The sequence below is a fragment of the Mytilus trossulus genome, chromosome 5, assembly GCF_036588685.1.
Source record: "Mytilus trossulus isolate FHL-02 chromosome 5, PNRI_Mtr1.1.1.hap1, whole genome shotgun sequence".
In the NCBI taxonomy this organism is placed as follows: Eukaryota; Metazoa; Mollusca; class Bivalvia; order Mytilida; family Mytilidae; genus Mytilus; species Mytilus trossulus.
In genome coordinates, this window is record NC_086377.1 from 64,201,275 (window position 1) to 64,216,587 (window position 15,313).

Sequence of the window (15,313 nt, forward strand, 5' to 3'; positions counted from 1 at the left end):
AATGGAACAGTCAAAAATAATGCTTTGCATCAAGTTTCCCCTTTGGAATATGTACAAAATGGCCTACCTCTATTATTCATTATATCTGTAGTTTTGATACAATTGAAGTTTGAAAAGTTCGTACAAAAATGGCTACAGAAGGGTACATAAACCTTAATAACTTTTTGAGAGGTACCTTGTCAAATGCTCTGGAGAAGTCTAAAATAATAAGATCAATTTGTACACCATTATGGAGGTTACTAAGTAGTTCATGACTTAAAGTAAGTAGCTGTGTTTTGATCTGAAGCCATGCTGATTGTCCACAAGGATGGTATGTGTGTCCAGATGTTTTAGTATGTAACTAACAACAATGTGTTCGAGCAGTTTGCAGCGAATGCATGTTAGAGACAGGTCTGTAATTACTGGCTAGGTATTTTTCGCCTTTTATAAAAATAGGGATCACATTTGCCTGTCTCCAGTCTGTTGGTACGGTTTACCCCAAGCTGTGCACTAAATTTGACAGAGTTAACTTGTTTTTAAGATCTTTAAAAAAATATAGATAGAGAAATTTGTAGAACTACATTTCATCTATATGTGTGCTCTTCAACTTTGTACTTTATTTGGCCTTTTAACATTTATTGATTCGAGCGTCACTGTCTTTTAGAAGACGTACGTCTGGCGTATATATATAAAAATTATAATCCTGGTATCTCTATAATGATTTTATTTTCATCTATATAGATGTGTTTTGAACATGAACTTATATTTTTGAATTAAAAATATTGCATATATATATGTGTAAGTTTAGACCATAACTTGATTTTGCTATAAATCAATATCAATATAAATTCGAAATGATACGTAAATGCATATTTGTTTTGTACACAGAGTGTGAATATTCTATACAACTTCATCACACAGGTAACAAAAAATGATTTTGTCGTTGCAAGTACTTCCGTTTCAATTCTAATTATTTTCATGTAAACACTGCATTTGGTGAATATACCCCTTTACAGAATGGAACATCAATAAGTGGAACACTCGCTTAATGAATTTCTATTCCTATTCCTAATAAGCTCTTTATTTCCGTCCAATATGTAATCCAGGTAAATGAAAAATGATTTTGTCATAATGAGTATCCAGTATAGTAAATTTAGAGGTCAACGGAAAAAAGTCACAATAAATAAAATCATTTGAAAGAAGTATGTTTTAAAATAAATAATTTAAAAAAATTGCTGTTTTGTTATTACAATAAAATTAATTCTACTTGTAAAAATGTATCAGATCAATTATTTTAAGTAAAAGTTTGCCTGAAAAAAATTATATAGGTAAAGCGCACATCGATGTTAACAGATTTCTTTTTATTTATGGGTTAATTAAAGAAAAATTCTTCACAGTTTTTTTTAATAAATACACCAACAAATTGATAATAGTAATAGTCTTTTGACATATACTTAGCTGTCTAATTCGCCTCTAATTTAAAAAGATATGAAACAAAAATAATTACAACAAAACATGTATCAGTAACATTACAAAAAAAATCCTCTATAATGACATTGAAGACCTGTTGTTGAACTTCTGCTGTTGTCTGTTCTGTTGTCGGGTTGTTGTCTCTTTGACACATTCCCTACTTACATTCACAATTTTATAATAAAAAAAGGATATGGTGTACTAAAACACAAAACCATACTTGCACATGAACAGCTGAAAAAAAACCATACACAGACAATAAGCAAATGAACGGATACGAATATATACAAAATGTATCTTGCCTTTTTTCACCAATATATATGTGCAGATCATATGACAGTTTTCGGGATTAAAACCACTTTCCATTTCCCATTCTGGAACATGAATGTTGAATGAATTTAAACTTCCCAATGTATTAATATTTTGAAGAGAAAAATAAATAAATATCCAAGAACCAACATAAGAGCACTCAAAAGAGAAACCCCTTCACCTACAATCCACGTGGAACATGTAGAACCACTAGGGTATCAGTGACCCTTGAATTGTAAATGAAGACATTTCAAATAAAGAAAAAGAAAATAATTACAAAATATTTCACAATAAATTAACTTCCCCAACTAATTGAACATATACAAATATACGAAAAAACATTATTTTCCCTTTGCAGCCTTCATTTTGTCACAGTCTCTTGTCTGATGACTTGTACTGTCGCAAAATAGACAAGCACCTCTCTGACGTATTCCAGAATTTCGGGGTCTACCCCTATAATTATTATTAAAGCCACCTGGATATGGCGGTTGCAAGTAAGGCATAGCATTGTATGGATACATACAAGGAGCCTGGTAAATTATGCAATGGCGAATCCTCAGGTTTTGGAGTAGTTTCCTTCTCAGGTTGCTTTTCCTTTAAACATTTTGACACAGTTTTTGTGATTGCATCCGCAACCTTACCACCCAGTACGGACAAACACAAAGAAGAAATATCTAATTCAAAATATATATTGTGACTTTTTTCCTACATTCTCTTTAGATTAGCGGACATACAAATCTCAAAGAAGTATGTGTCGATTAGTTTGATGGTTGAGTATGTGAGAGAAAGTTCTTCACTTTTTACAGAATTCAAACAACGATAATTGAAACACACGCTGAATTAATGTGATTATATCTTTATTCCTATTTCTTTCTGTCCTTATTGTAACAGGAGGCAGTCGTAGTGTCAATCTGTGTTCAATAAGATCTACATGTTATGTTTGGTATTTGTCGATTGAGTCTTGGAACGATGCCTGAGCAATGACCATATGTTTAAAAGTAAACACACCATACCAATAGACTTGTTCAGATTAAAACTACGATAGATGCCAAGACCACGTACAACAACTTCCTGCTGGGATCTGGGTCTCTGTTTATTAAATCAGTGAGACGATAAAGATTTCATATTTTAATCACCATAAAACATATATTTATGCAAGTATCTTTTCACAAGACAACATACAATCTTCAACAATAAATATTTTTCTCTAATAAATTCTGCCAAGTTATATTTTGTTAATTTCTATACTTGACCCTTATCTTATTGTAAAGGTTAATCCCATTTCTATATTAATGAATGAACAAGTTTAAATATCCGGGTGTGGCGATGCCTTTAAGGTACAATAAACTCATCATAGATATCAGGACTAAATTTTGTATATACGCCAGACGCGCGTTTCGTCTACAAAAGACTCATCAGTGACGCTCGAATCCAAAAAAAATTAAAAGGTCAAATAACGTACGAAGTTTAGGAGCATTGAGGACCAATGGAACAATGTAATAATGATGTAAACGGTTAAAAACATCACCCTTGCATATAGAGCAGTGGACTGTTTTAAATACAGGATATCTCGGCAGACTACAAACAACTCTGCCCATTATAAATATGGTTATGGAATTGGTTCTTTAAAAGCAATGTTACATAATTACGATGAGGAATAATATCAATAATTCTTTTACCATAGGTGAGATATGGAAAACGTTAATGTATCCATAACCTTCCCTTTATAAAAAAAAAACGAATGTTCTAAAAACAACGTCATATTTTAATCCAAATTTTCAAATTAAACATTATAAACAACAGAGACTGAGACAAGTGTTTTGTATATATAGTCGCTGTTTATTTAAAAAAAAACTAAAAATGTTTGTATGGTTTTTATATTAAGAATCTGGGACTGTTATACTATCTACGTTTTGTGAGATTTCGTTAACTGTCCTTGTCTGTTCTCCCCGCTGGTTTTCCAATCATCACAATACTGAAGAAATTCGCATGTGAGATTCTGCAGTCCATCATCATTTTCGTCTCTATGCGGATTAAGATTCTCATTTCGGCGTCTAACGTTAAGACAAAGAACTTGTTCATATGTTTAATACATTACACTGTTTCAGACACGTTGTCTCCGTAAAATACTTCTAATATAATATTTGAGCAGCAAAATTCACTTTCATACATTAGAATGGTCCAAAATTAATATGGGATCTTTTAAGTTTAGGTCACACTCTATACAGTCCGTGCAATGATATTGGACCAAATCCACAATTTGCAACAATGAAATGTCCTTGTCATCCTTCAACATCTTCCTCGTCATTTTTGTCAAATGTGGCACATCCGACACAAAATAAATATATCTCTTGTCGGTGAGAAAATATTCAGAGCTCTGTAAACTATTAAGTCATCATTATTCCTATGATTTACATGCAAACGAATGAATCTTCTGTTTGTTGATGCCCCATCACTTGTAATTAACATACATTTAAATCCTAGATCGAACTCTAAGCATTGGGAAAAGTTTATCTGCTGTTGTATATCCTCATGTTGTAAAATGAACAAACGGATGTGTCAAGTCAATTGCAAGCCCCCTCACTATTATAACTATAATGTACTCTGCTAGCTCGTGGTCTTTTCCCCGTTGTAATTCGTTCTGTCTGTTGCATCTGTTTTCATGGTAAACACATACGAATATTATATTAAATATTATTGAGAGATGAGAATTAAATAAAATATTGATAATTACCTTTGAGCCAAAGCTTTAAAAAGATTATTTTCGTGAAATATAATTTCTGTGCTTTTGACAAAATATATACCTTCTTTGTGTATTGAAAACCGTGACTGCTAACCAGTTTTAAATAACTTCTTTCTATCCCCTTTTATATCATAAAAAATGTAGATGAACGACCTTGTAGAATTGTTTCAGGCAGTTACGGTTCTTGTATGGAACTGTAAATATAAACGATAGCAAAATAAGCATAAGGAAGAACTAGTCAGGAAGCTATGCAATGCAATATTCATTTTGTATTTCAAAGAAATCACTGTTATGGTTTTTTTTCCAAGCTCTTAAATATTTAATGAAAGTGGAAATATTCACAACATTTGTTTACTACACTGAAAATGTAAATGAGTCACATTAACCAATTAAGTTTGCCAGTTTGACAATTAAGTATAATCATTTTGACTAATAGAAACAGTCAAAACTGACAATGCTGGTTTGTCAGCATGATTATTGTAAATAGTCAAATTGACTGCGTAATGCGTAATATGGTCAAATCGACAAGTTTAGATAGTTAGACTGTCTTCTAGATGACAATGTAGAGTCGGTCAGTGAAATTTTGACCAGTTTTTCAGTCTGTTAGTGGAGATTTATTTCCCCGAGGGTATCACCAGTCCCGTAGTCAGCACTTCTGTGTTGACTCGAGTTATCATTGATATGTTCATAATAATAAATTGACTGTTAACAAAGCTTTGAATTTTTGAAATACTAAGGCTTTTCTACCTCAGGAATATATTACCTTAGGTTTATGTGGCAAAACTTTTCAGATTTTTTGGTCCTCATTGCTCTTCAACTTCGCACTTCATTTGGCCTTTTTATTTTATTTTTATTCGAGCGTCACTGATGAGTCTGTTTATAAACATTTACCTCATCTGTTGATTTCAGCCATGGATACTCACCTAGAATAGATTCAACATCCTTTTGTTCGCTGACTACAAGCCTTCTTGTGTGTTGCAGCGTAAGGTCCACCAATAGGTCAACCTGGGTAATGTCTTGGTCATCTTTTTTTCTATACTCTTTTAGAAGCATCTTCATGTATTTTTCAACAGTGGTTTCATCCTCAAATAAAGGTTTAACTGGCAAGTAGTTTTTCAACCCACAGGTTGAAGGACCATGGCAAATCTTTGTTGTTGAATCAGTCTTTTGGCGCTTATTGGCCTTGACCTCCGGAAGACTTTTGTCGTGCCTTTTTTTTTTTAGATTTGGAATTTGTACAAGAGTCTTTCCTTCCAAAGATCCTGAAAAGATAGTATATATGTTGCTTACTTTTGATTGGTGACACATTCTGATTGCAGCTAGTGATCATGAAAACATAAATTAAACATCAAATGCTTCTAATATAAAAAAAAAAAAAAAAAAAAAAGAAGATGTGGTATGATTGCCAATGAAATAACTGTCCACAAGAGACCAAAATGACACAGACATCAACAAATATAGGTCACTGTACGGCCTTCTACAATGAGCAAAGCCCATACCGCATAGTCAGCTAAAAAAGGCCCCGATAAGACAAATGTAAAACAATTCTAATACAATAATTAAGCAGCAAAATTCACTTTCATAGATGAGAATGGTCTACGATTAATATGGGATGTTGTAAGTTTAGGGCATACTCTATACAGTCCAGTGCAATGATCTTGGAACAAATTCTTAATTTGCAACCATTAATTCTCCTTGTCATCCTTCCACATCTTCCTCGTCATTTTATGTTGAGTTTGAAAATTGAATTGCGAGTTGTTATCAAATGTTGCACAAAATGAATATATCTCTGTTCGGATGAGAAAATATTCAGAGCTCTGAAAATAACACTAAGTCTTATTCTTAAGGTACTCTGATATGAAATTTACTACACTAGTACTACTATATAATTTTTTTCTTTAATTCTTGACTGCATATGGTTCATTTCTTGTATCAAAATTTTATGACCTAACTTTAACAGTCATTCATTATTTGGACCAAATTGTTCTCTATTCGCTATATTTTTATGATCATTATCTATTCAAACATTTGTATGCCCATTATTTGCTTTTCTACACCAGTTTTAATGTTTTGTAAAAGATTACATGCTATTTAATAACATGAACAACTAAGTGTTTATTTAAAAAATGGTAATACTTCCAACACTTACTAATGTCATGTGTGTCATTTTTATGAACTTTACACCAGGAACATGCAAAATCACCTACTGCACTGTCTAAGCCTTAAAAAACCTGTAAAAACTTCATGTCCCCTCCTACAAAAAATTCAATTTCATAAGAATTATCATTTATTTTTACAATTTTTTTTTTTACTAAGATATTTAATTGATCAAAAAGTGGTTTACAAGATTCCTTAAAATTTTCATCACTATGGCGCGGAATCAGGGTCAAAAATACTTATTTCCGTATATACATAATTATTTATGTATATACAGAATTCGATTTACGTATATACAGAAATCGAATTCCGTATATACAGAATTAATTATGTATATACGGAAATAGAATTACGTATATACAGAAATAATTATGTATATACGAAAACAATAAGGAAAACAATAAGGTATACACAGAAATAATTATGTATATACGAAATTCGATTAACGTATATACAGAATTCTTTATGTAAATCGTTAATATTTTTGTTTACTGTACATTTATACAACCGGCCAATGAAATTCATTGTTATTAAAATGATTTCTCTTTTCAATGGCCAATGAGAATCGAGAAGGTAATTTTCTTCCACGTTGGTTCGGATCGGTTTTCTGTTCCGGATTTAACTCTCGTAATATATTAGCAACAATAAACAAAACTATTAAATGCATAAAATGGACAAATTAACTCATTTGTTTAACAAAATACACACCAGAGATATATACTGTCGAATATAACCTTGATTTCTGAAGATTTTTAATGAATTTAGCGCGACTGACAACAGACTTTTATAATGGCTTCAAATGTTCTCAGCATTTTATTTATGCCAAAATATAAGCAAAATATTTTATATCTGGATACATTAGCCTTTCACGTATATCGTTGTTCAATTTTTGTGGGTGCATTTTTTTTTGCTTGCTTGTTTGTTTGTTTAAAATCACTTAATTTTGACAACAAAATCCTTTTATGATATGTATAGTTTGATATAAGACCGGAAATGATAAAGGACTCTCTAAAAAGTAAATAAATTTATCTTCTTTAGAGCTTCCATAGGCGGAAGGTATAAGGAAACCTGCCACCTTTCGTGGGAATCATTTTGTATAGGGAATAACTGAAGCATGACTAGAGCGGTCCCTTAGGGGTTTCTGAGGTCAGTCAGCGTACCTCCCCCACTTGAAAAAAGTGAAGTTCTGGATCCGCCACTGACATCCTGTTTAATATTCAGCAATATATTGATTCAATTCAATTGGCATAAAAAGCCTGACGCATACCAAAGTCACTGTTAAATCTCGTACAATCAACATGTCAAGGGAAAGCAATTCTCTGGGAAAAATTTGGTTGATTATATAGGGAATTACTGATAGAAGAAGGATGGACTAAGGTTAAGACATTTGGAACACATCCATAACCATTATGAAATGGAAATTCTATAATGCACAATCAAATCGTAATGTCGACAATAAGATTTTTAAGTAAGGATATTTAAAAAGCTTATTTTCTGTAACTCTGTTTAAATATCTTATTTGATAAAGATATTCCTCTATCTATGAATCTATACATGCGCTTGTGTACATCGTTAAATGTGGACTCAAAATACATGTTGCTTTATAGAAACGGACAGTTCACAAAAAACTTAGGTGTGCGTCTTGCTTCCAAATGTAGGTTACCTTGACCTGTATGCCATGTATCATAGGAGACAGAGAACGATGATAATCTATTTAAAGAAATATTATTAAAAACTACCTCTTGGATAGTATTCAAAAAGTTTGATGTGCAAACTTATCTTGACTAGTCAAAGTTGTAAATTACGTCAGTGTGGTGTCTCCCCTTGCACTACGTTTGTCTTGAGATGAAAAAAGAAATAAATTCCAAAAAAGCTATGAACAGAAATGGCCCTAGCCCCAGTACCACACCTAGATGGGTCCAATGGGTTTGGACTTTATGTTTACTTTGTAATGCTCCATTCTCCTTTCTCTAGGAATGGTAGGATAAAAGATCCCATTTCATTTGTATACTTCGGACTTCTTTTAAACTGAATTTTAATGTGCGTATTGTTATGCGTTTACTTTTCTACATTGGCTAGAGGTATAGGGGAGGGTTGAGTTCTCACAAACATGTTTAACCCCGCCGCATTTTTGCGCCTGTCCCAAGTCAGGAGCCTCTTGCCTTTGTTAGTCTTGTATTATTTTATTTTAGTTTCTCGTGTACAATTGGGAAATTAGTATGGCGTTCATTATTACTGAACTAGTATAGGGGCCAGCTGATGGATCGACGCCTCCGGGGGCGGGAATTTCTCGCTACATTGAAAACCTGTTGGTGACCTTCTGCTGTTGTTTTTTCTATTTTCGGGTTGTTGTCTCTTTGACATATTCCCCATTTCCATTCTCAATTTTATTGTATTTGTTTGCTTGGAATTTTTTTTTATCTTCGCACGAACTAATAGCCATCTTTGTTTGGATTAATCGTCCTCGTTTATTTCTATTTTAGATGATAGTTATGTGAATTCGATATGTTAAATGATATTACTATAATTATCATATACTTAGACTAAATGACATATGATTTTTACTGTATGATAATAGCATGAAAAAATTATCACATGCTTCGATTTTGATCACATGCCTTTCCGTAACGTTATCGCATGGCATTCCGGTGATACTCGGCAAATTCCGGAAAATACATAGCAATGCTAAGTTTTAGTGAAAAACATTTAATTTACAAAGTAGTGTATCAAACAATTATTTGGATACTGGAGAGTATATTGTGTTAAATAATAAATAAAAAAAAATAAAAATATATATATAAAATAAATGGTTTTTTTTTCAAAGTTTCAAACATAATTTAGAAAGTTACTTTAAAAAAGTTGACTTTTCCAAACAGTGTTTATTATGTATATTGTTGATTTTTTTGTCGATTCGTCCATATAAATATTTGTTTCTTCTCTGTTGAGGCATATGATAGAAATGTTTCGAATGAACTAAATTTGTAGTCCGACGTCTGTGAACTTTTCACTCTTTGAACTTCTATTTGAGAACCACGTAAAAAGGAGCAATATATACATATAGCTGTTACTTTTCTCCTTTGTTGAAGCATATGATAAAAAGATCATAACATGTCATTTTCCATATCGCATGTTTTATCAGCCCTCTGTAAATATCAGCCCTCGAGCCATGCGGCTCTAGGGCTGATATTGAACCTAGGGCTGATTATACATGCGATATGAAAAATGCCATGTAATAATCTGATAATAATGTATTAAGTTTTTGTTTGTATTTCCCCGTTTCATTGAACGACATGACCTTGACGTGAACATAAAGTTCTGTATAACGGTAGGTTGCTAGTATCGTGTTTTTTCAAGTCAGTCGGAAACCAGGTTGAAATAGAACAAAAGAACCGAAACTCTTTGTTAGAGAAGGCGATAAATGCTTACTATATTGTTTACTATAGTGACAAATGTTTTAAAAGTTAATAGAAACAAACAAAACTGCAATTTTCTTCTAAAAAACGAGAAAATATTTTAAAAACATCATTTGCATAAGTTTTCAATTTATCTAGAACATAGTTAAGCAGAACAATTAGATATCAGGTCGATGACATGGGTATCTTTCAAGTTGAATGACGAAAATGCATAACCTCCGTTTTTTTTTTAAATTACCACGGACTGAAAACATATCAATCTATTAGTTCAGTAATTTTCGTGTCTGCTCTTCCATTATGTGACTGAAGAAAAAATTCCAAAAATAAGGTAATAATTGTATCAAAAGAGAAAATCGAGTGCACCTTTTTGTGTTAGGGTGTGTTTGAGTTCAGTATTTTGTCTTGACATCGTACAAATAATATTTCACACCTCGTCTCGCTTCAGATTCTATCATTTTTATATATTAAAGCTACAGGTTGACTTAAAACACAAAAAAATAACAGTATTAAAAGAATATAATTATATATGGGTCAAGTGAAATGCCTATCTAGCCTATCTATACAGTCTTATAAGTTGGATGATGAAAATGCATATCTTCGAAAAATTCGATTTTTGTGTGTGTGATAACTAGGGTTTATAGTCTTCAACCATTAGAAAAATCTAGTCTGCCCTTCCACGAAATATTAAATTAGATTTTTTTTAAATGTTTATGATTTTTTGAAAATTCCACCTGACAACCGATCAGACAATAGTTTTAAGTTGAATCAATGCAGACAAGATCATTAACTGATGCTCATTAGCTAGTTGATACATTTGTCTTTTAAAATATAACTAACATATAAAGATCGTATTGGTGCAATGTGGATAACTGATTTATCGGTTTCCAAGAGCAAAATTGGAAGCGCGTCATCCTTACAATGGCTTCCATTTCTACGATTGTGAAAATGAACTGGCGTAATGGGGAGATAATTTTGACGAAGTAGGATCCTGACTGAAGTGATTTAATCGGGCTTTTCCTTCAAGTCTGACAAGGCGTGGTATAATAGTTTGAGTGTAATAAACAATGTTATACAAGTTATGTTAGTATTTGAGATCAAAAGACATTATCATTTTAACATTGTTTTCGTTAAAAAAGTGAAAGTTTAGCCTTATAATGCTTTTATTCCAAAATACAGAAAACAGTTATTTTCATACACAAACCAATGTAAATGTCGAAGGAAAGGAATACATGGCATCGATATATCCTTATGTACAGACACTTTACAAAAATTATTGCTATTGCATTTCCCGTTTCTTTCGAGAGCAGTCCGGGCTTTTTCGAGTGCGTCCTTGTTTTTACCGAGTTATTATACACATTTCCTAAAGTTAAAAATGGTATGTGTTTGTGAAATTACGTTTAAAAACTATAAAATAAAGGTTTAAATTAAAGTAATTTCAATGTACATGGTGTATTTGTAACGGTTTATTTCTTCCTCTGATATTTTATCCTGAGGATAATTTGTCCCGGTAATTTTTTTCCAGGCATGGTATTTCACAGGTTGATTTTTTCCAGAGGAGTGAAAATCTATCTGTGTTATGCGGATAGTATGTACCGGTATATATTTGCCGTACTATATTTCACAGAACCGTGTGAAATAGAGTCCTATTAACTACTATGTAATTTACTCACAATCAATATATACCGGACTATAATTATAAAATGTTTCACAAAGGTAGACCAAATTTGCATAATTTATCAAAGGGAGGTAATTATGAGTAATTTATATTTCAAAGATATTAATATAATATATTCCTGAATCTATTTTATAGTGAAATTTTTCCTTGAATCTTATTTTTTATATATTCATTTATATAAAAAGATGACTTACAACTTGATTTGATAAGACATATAACATTTCACAGGTAAAAACTATCCAGCTGTTAAACATGCTTTTGTTCCAATATATTGTTATGCTATGATTTATCTGATATCTATATAAAGAACAACTACATCTCTGTCCCCAGACAAAACTATATAGTTAAACATATCAACATAATCAAATTCTTCTATTACTGTTAACAGTAGTAATGCAACTATATTTCTACCTTACTTTTAAATGTATATGTGTACTGAGATCTGAAAACAACTCACTTTTACATGTATTTCACTAACCTTATTTAATCATGATATTATTTTCACAATTGCGATCTTTGAAATTACTTCTGGTTTTCTGCCCTATGTTTCATGATAATTTTCTTTATAAAAGGATAACTTGAATATTTCAGGTAAAAATTTCAAGAATAATTTGTGAAATTATTTCCCATTATAATAGATTTTTTTGAACAATTTCGCTTTATTTCAAATACACTATTATTATTTCATAGTATTTTTAAAGGATATGTTTTTTGTAATAACTATTCAATAAGTTAACTACCCAGATAGAATTTCACGGCAAAGGAAAAAATATCCCATGGAAATATTTTCCTCCGGATAAAAAAATAACAACAACTACTGTGACATTTTTTCCTCCGGATCAAATTTCACCCGGATATAATTTTGCTTTACATATTAAGACTATCAAGACGTAGTTCATCACAAGAACAGTCTTAACTGTATAAATGTGCATTTCATTAATAAATATAATCAAAAGTAGCATGAAATGAAGTTAAAGTGAATATGAGTTTCCTGCACTATGTTTAGCACTGTTTTGTAAAGGATTAAGTTATTTTTAAATGAACACTAAAAAGTAGTTGTCGAACGCATTTCGAACAGAAACTTTGCATTAAATTGAAAAAAAGATTAATTTTGAACAACGATTTTTTGGGAGTTGCTCTCGAATAAAAACTTGGACAATATTAAATAAACACTGAATTTTTTGGTTAAGTACAAGTCATTTTTGCTTCTTTGATGATTAAAACATGTAAATTTTCAATATAAGATGGATAGTAATGTAAAAAAAAATGCATATCATCATTACGAAATAGAACTTAATTTAGCTTACCGCATATTTTATCACTCGAAAAAGTCCGAACTACACTCAAAGAAAAAAAATGGACCTAATCACTTGAAAAACCAAGATCCTAGCCGGACACTATACCTACCGTGTATACGTTTGCCAATAGCTCTTCATTTTTCTTCAGTGAAATGTGTCAGGAGAACGGTGACAATCAATAGTTTTAATACACCATCAATTTTCAGTTAATATGCACAAAGTTAACAACTGTTTTTTTTAGATGTACATACTTGACGGGTGAGTTATCTTAATTTGATATATCTTTTAGATTTAACAGAACTGAAATAAATATTTGTATAGCTATTCCCTTGATACGAAAGATCTACATGTTGTCTTGGGCTTGTTTTGCTCTTTGGTTGGGTTGTAGTCCCTATGACAATTCAATTCTCATTCTTATCATAGATATAACTGCATGTAAAAAAAGAATGTGTGGTGTGATAGACAATCATACAAATTCTTTCCAGGGACCAACAGGCGTTAGCAAACTATAGGCCCCCGTATGGCCTTCAACCATTAGCAAAATACACACTTTATAGAATGAAAGCTCCAAGAGGTCTTGGCATGTAAAAACAAACACGAAAGTTGAGCGAGAGAAAAACAATAAGGATACCGCATACAAATTGGAAAATGGTCCGCAATATTACTTTAGTCAACTCACTAAGTTGAAATGAAAGACCTGGCGAATTTTAGCCTTTTCAATGGATGTGATGTATGTTTAAAAAATCATGGTTTGTTTAGACATTTAATTCAAGTCTTGGTTTTCAATTATTTGCAAGTAAGTTAAAGTATTTAAAACAAATAATCACTCACAGAAAGACGTCAAATCCATCAACAAAAGAAAGAAAAAAATGAATAGACGACCTATAACGCACAGAATATGATGTATGTGTTCGGGCCGTATGAGTATTTGGACCATACCCGTATGGTCCGGAACATATTTTATTTGCGATCACAAAATGCACGAAGTCATCCATTTCTATGTAAATTTGGTAGATTTGACTATAAATAAGATGAATGCGTTTCTGTTTCCAAGTGTTTTTCACAAAGTAGTAGCAGTATAGCAGAACAGTTTTACCAATACAATACCGTAAATGCATGCAAATTTTATACAAGGGTTTAATCCAAATAGCTTTCTTACTATCCAATAACTTTCAAGTACGAAAAAGACAGGGCAGAAGTATATTTTGTCTATATGTTATGTATTTGCACAACTTTTGAAAGTGGATTATGCATTCGTTCTAAAATAACTTTTTTTTTACCAGATAAAAAAGTTAAAAGATGACATTATTCGACAATCGCAATTGTAAAATAGCTTTGACGTCCGAAAAAGATCATCAATCAACACATGCATTGCAATTTTTAAAGCCAGTAAGTCATTCTTTTTTCAAAACACAAATTCTTGATTAGTATTTCAAATTATTTTATTTAGGCGTTGAGAACCTTTGGTGACCCCACAGTTTATATGTCTATACTAAGGACGTCGTGAGCTATGGGCGTTATAGACGAACGTTCACCTAATCTGTTCCAGTCAATGGGAGATTAAAGTGCGCCAATCAATGTCCACAGCCACACTGTTATGAATTCGATTCTATAAAAAAACGACCGTAAAAAAAGTATCTCCATTATCTTTTCAAACCTTTCTTTTATGTTACGAATAATTCTAAATCATAAATGGTTACTTTATGTTGAAGATAATTCTATATCATAAATGGAAATAATCTGTTCTCTAGAACAAAAGATATCACAAAGGGCGGGGGTGGGATACTTGAAAAAGTTGTCCTGAGCGACAGACACATAGGATGACGCCTACACCATTTATTGATCTTTGATTTCGTTAAAAAAAATCGTGGGATATGTTTCATTTTCTACATTGACTAAGCCACGAATTTTTCACGGTATATGTTTACTGTACCAATTTTAAGCATATCATATGTGCATATTCATTAAATCCAACTATGGTCAGCAATACATGTTCGTCGCGAACATTTTTAAACGTTATCACGGTGTGTTACCGGCAATCGAGACTGCAGATGCTCAGGGAACGCACTGAGATTGTTTGTTTTTTTTTATCGCTTGACGGCATGACATGATGTATTTCTTTTCATATTTTCTACCATTTTCTTTAATTTATTTTAAGATATTTCTGAAAAGAATTCCAGTCGCAATAATCTTTTAATTAAATAATTATGCCAACTAACAGAAAATCAGATCAGTGGTACAAATGAATATATTAGCTTTCCCATTCAAT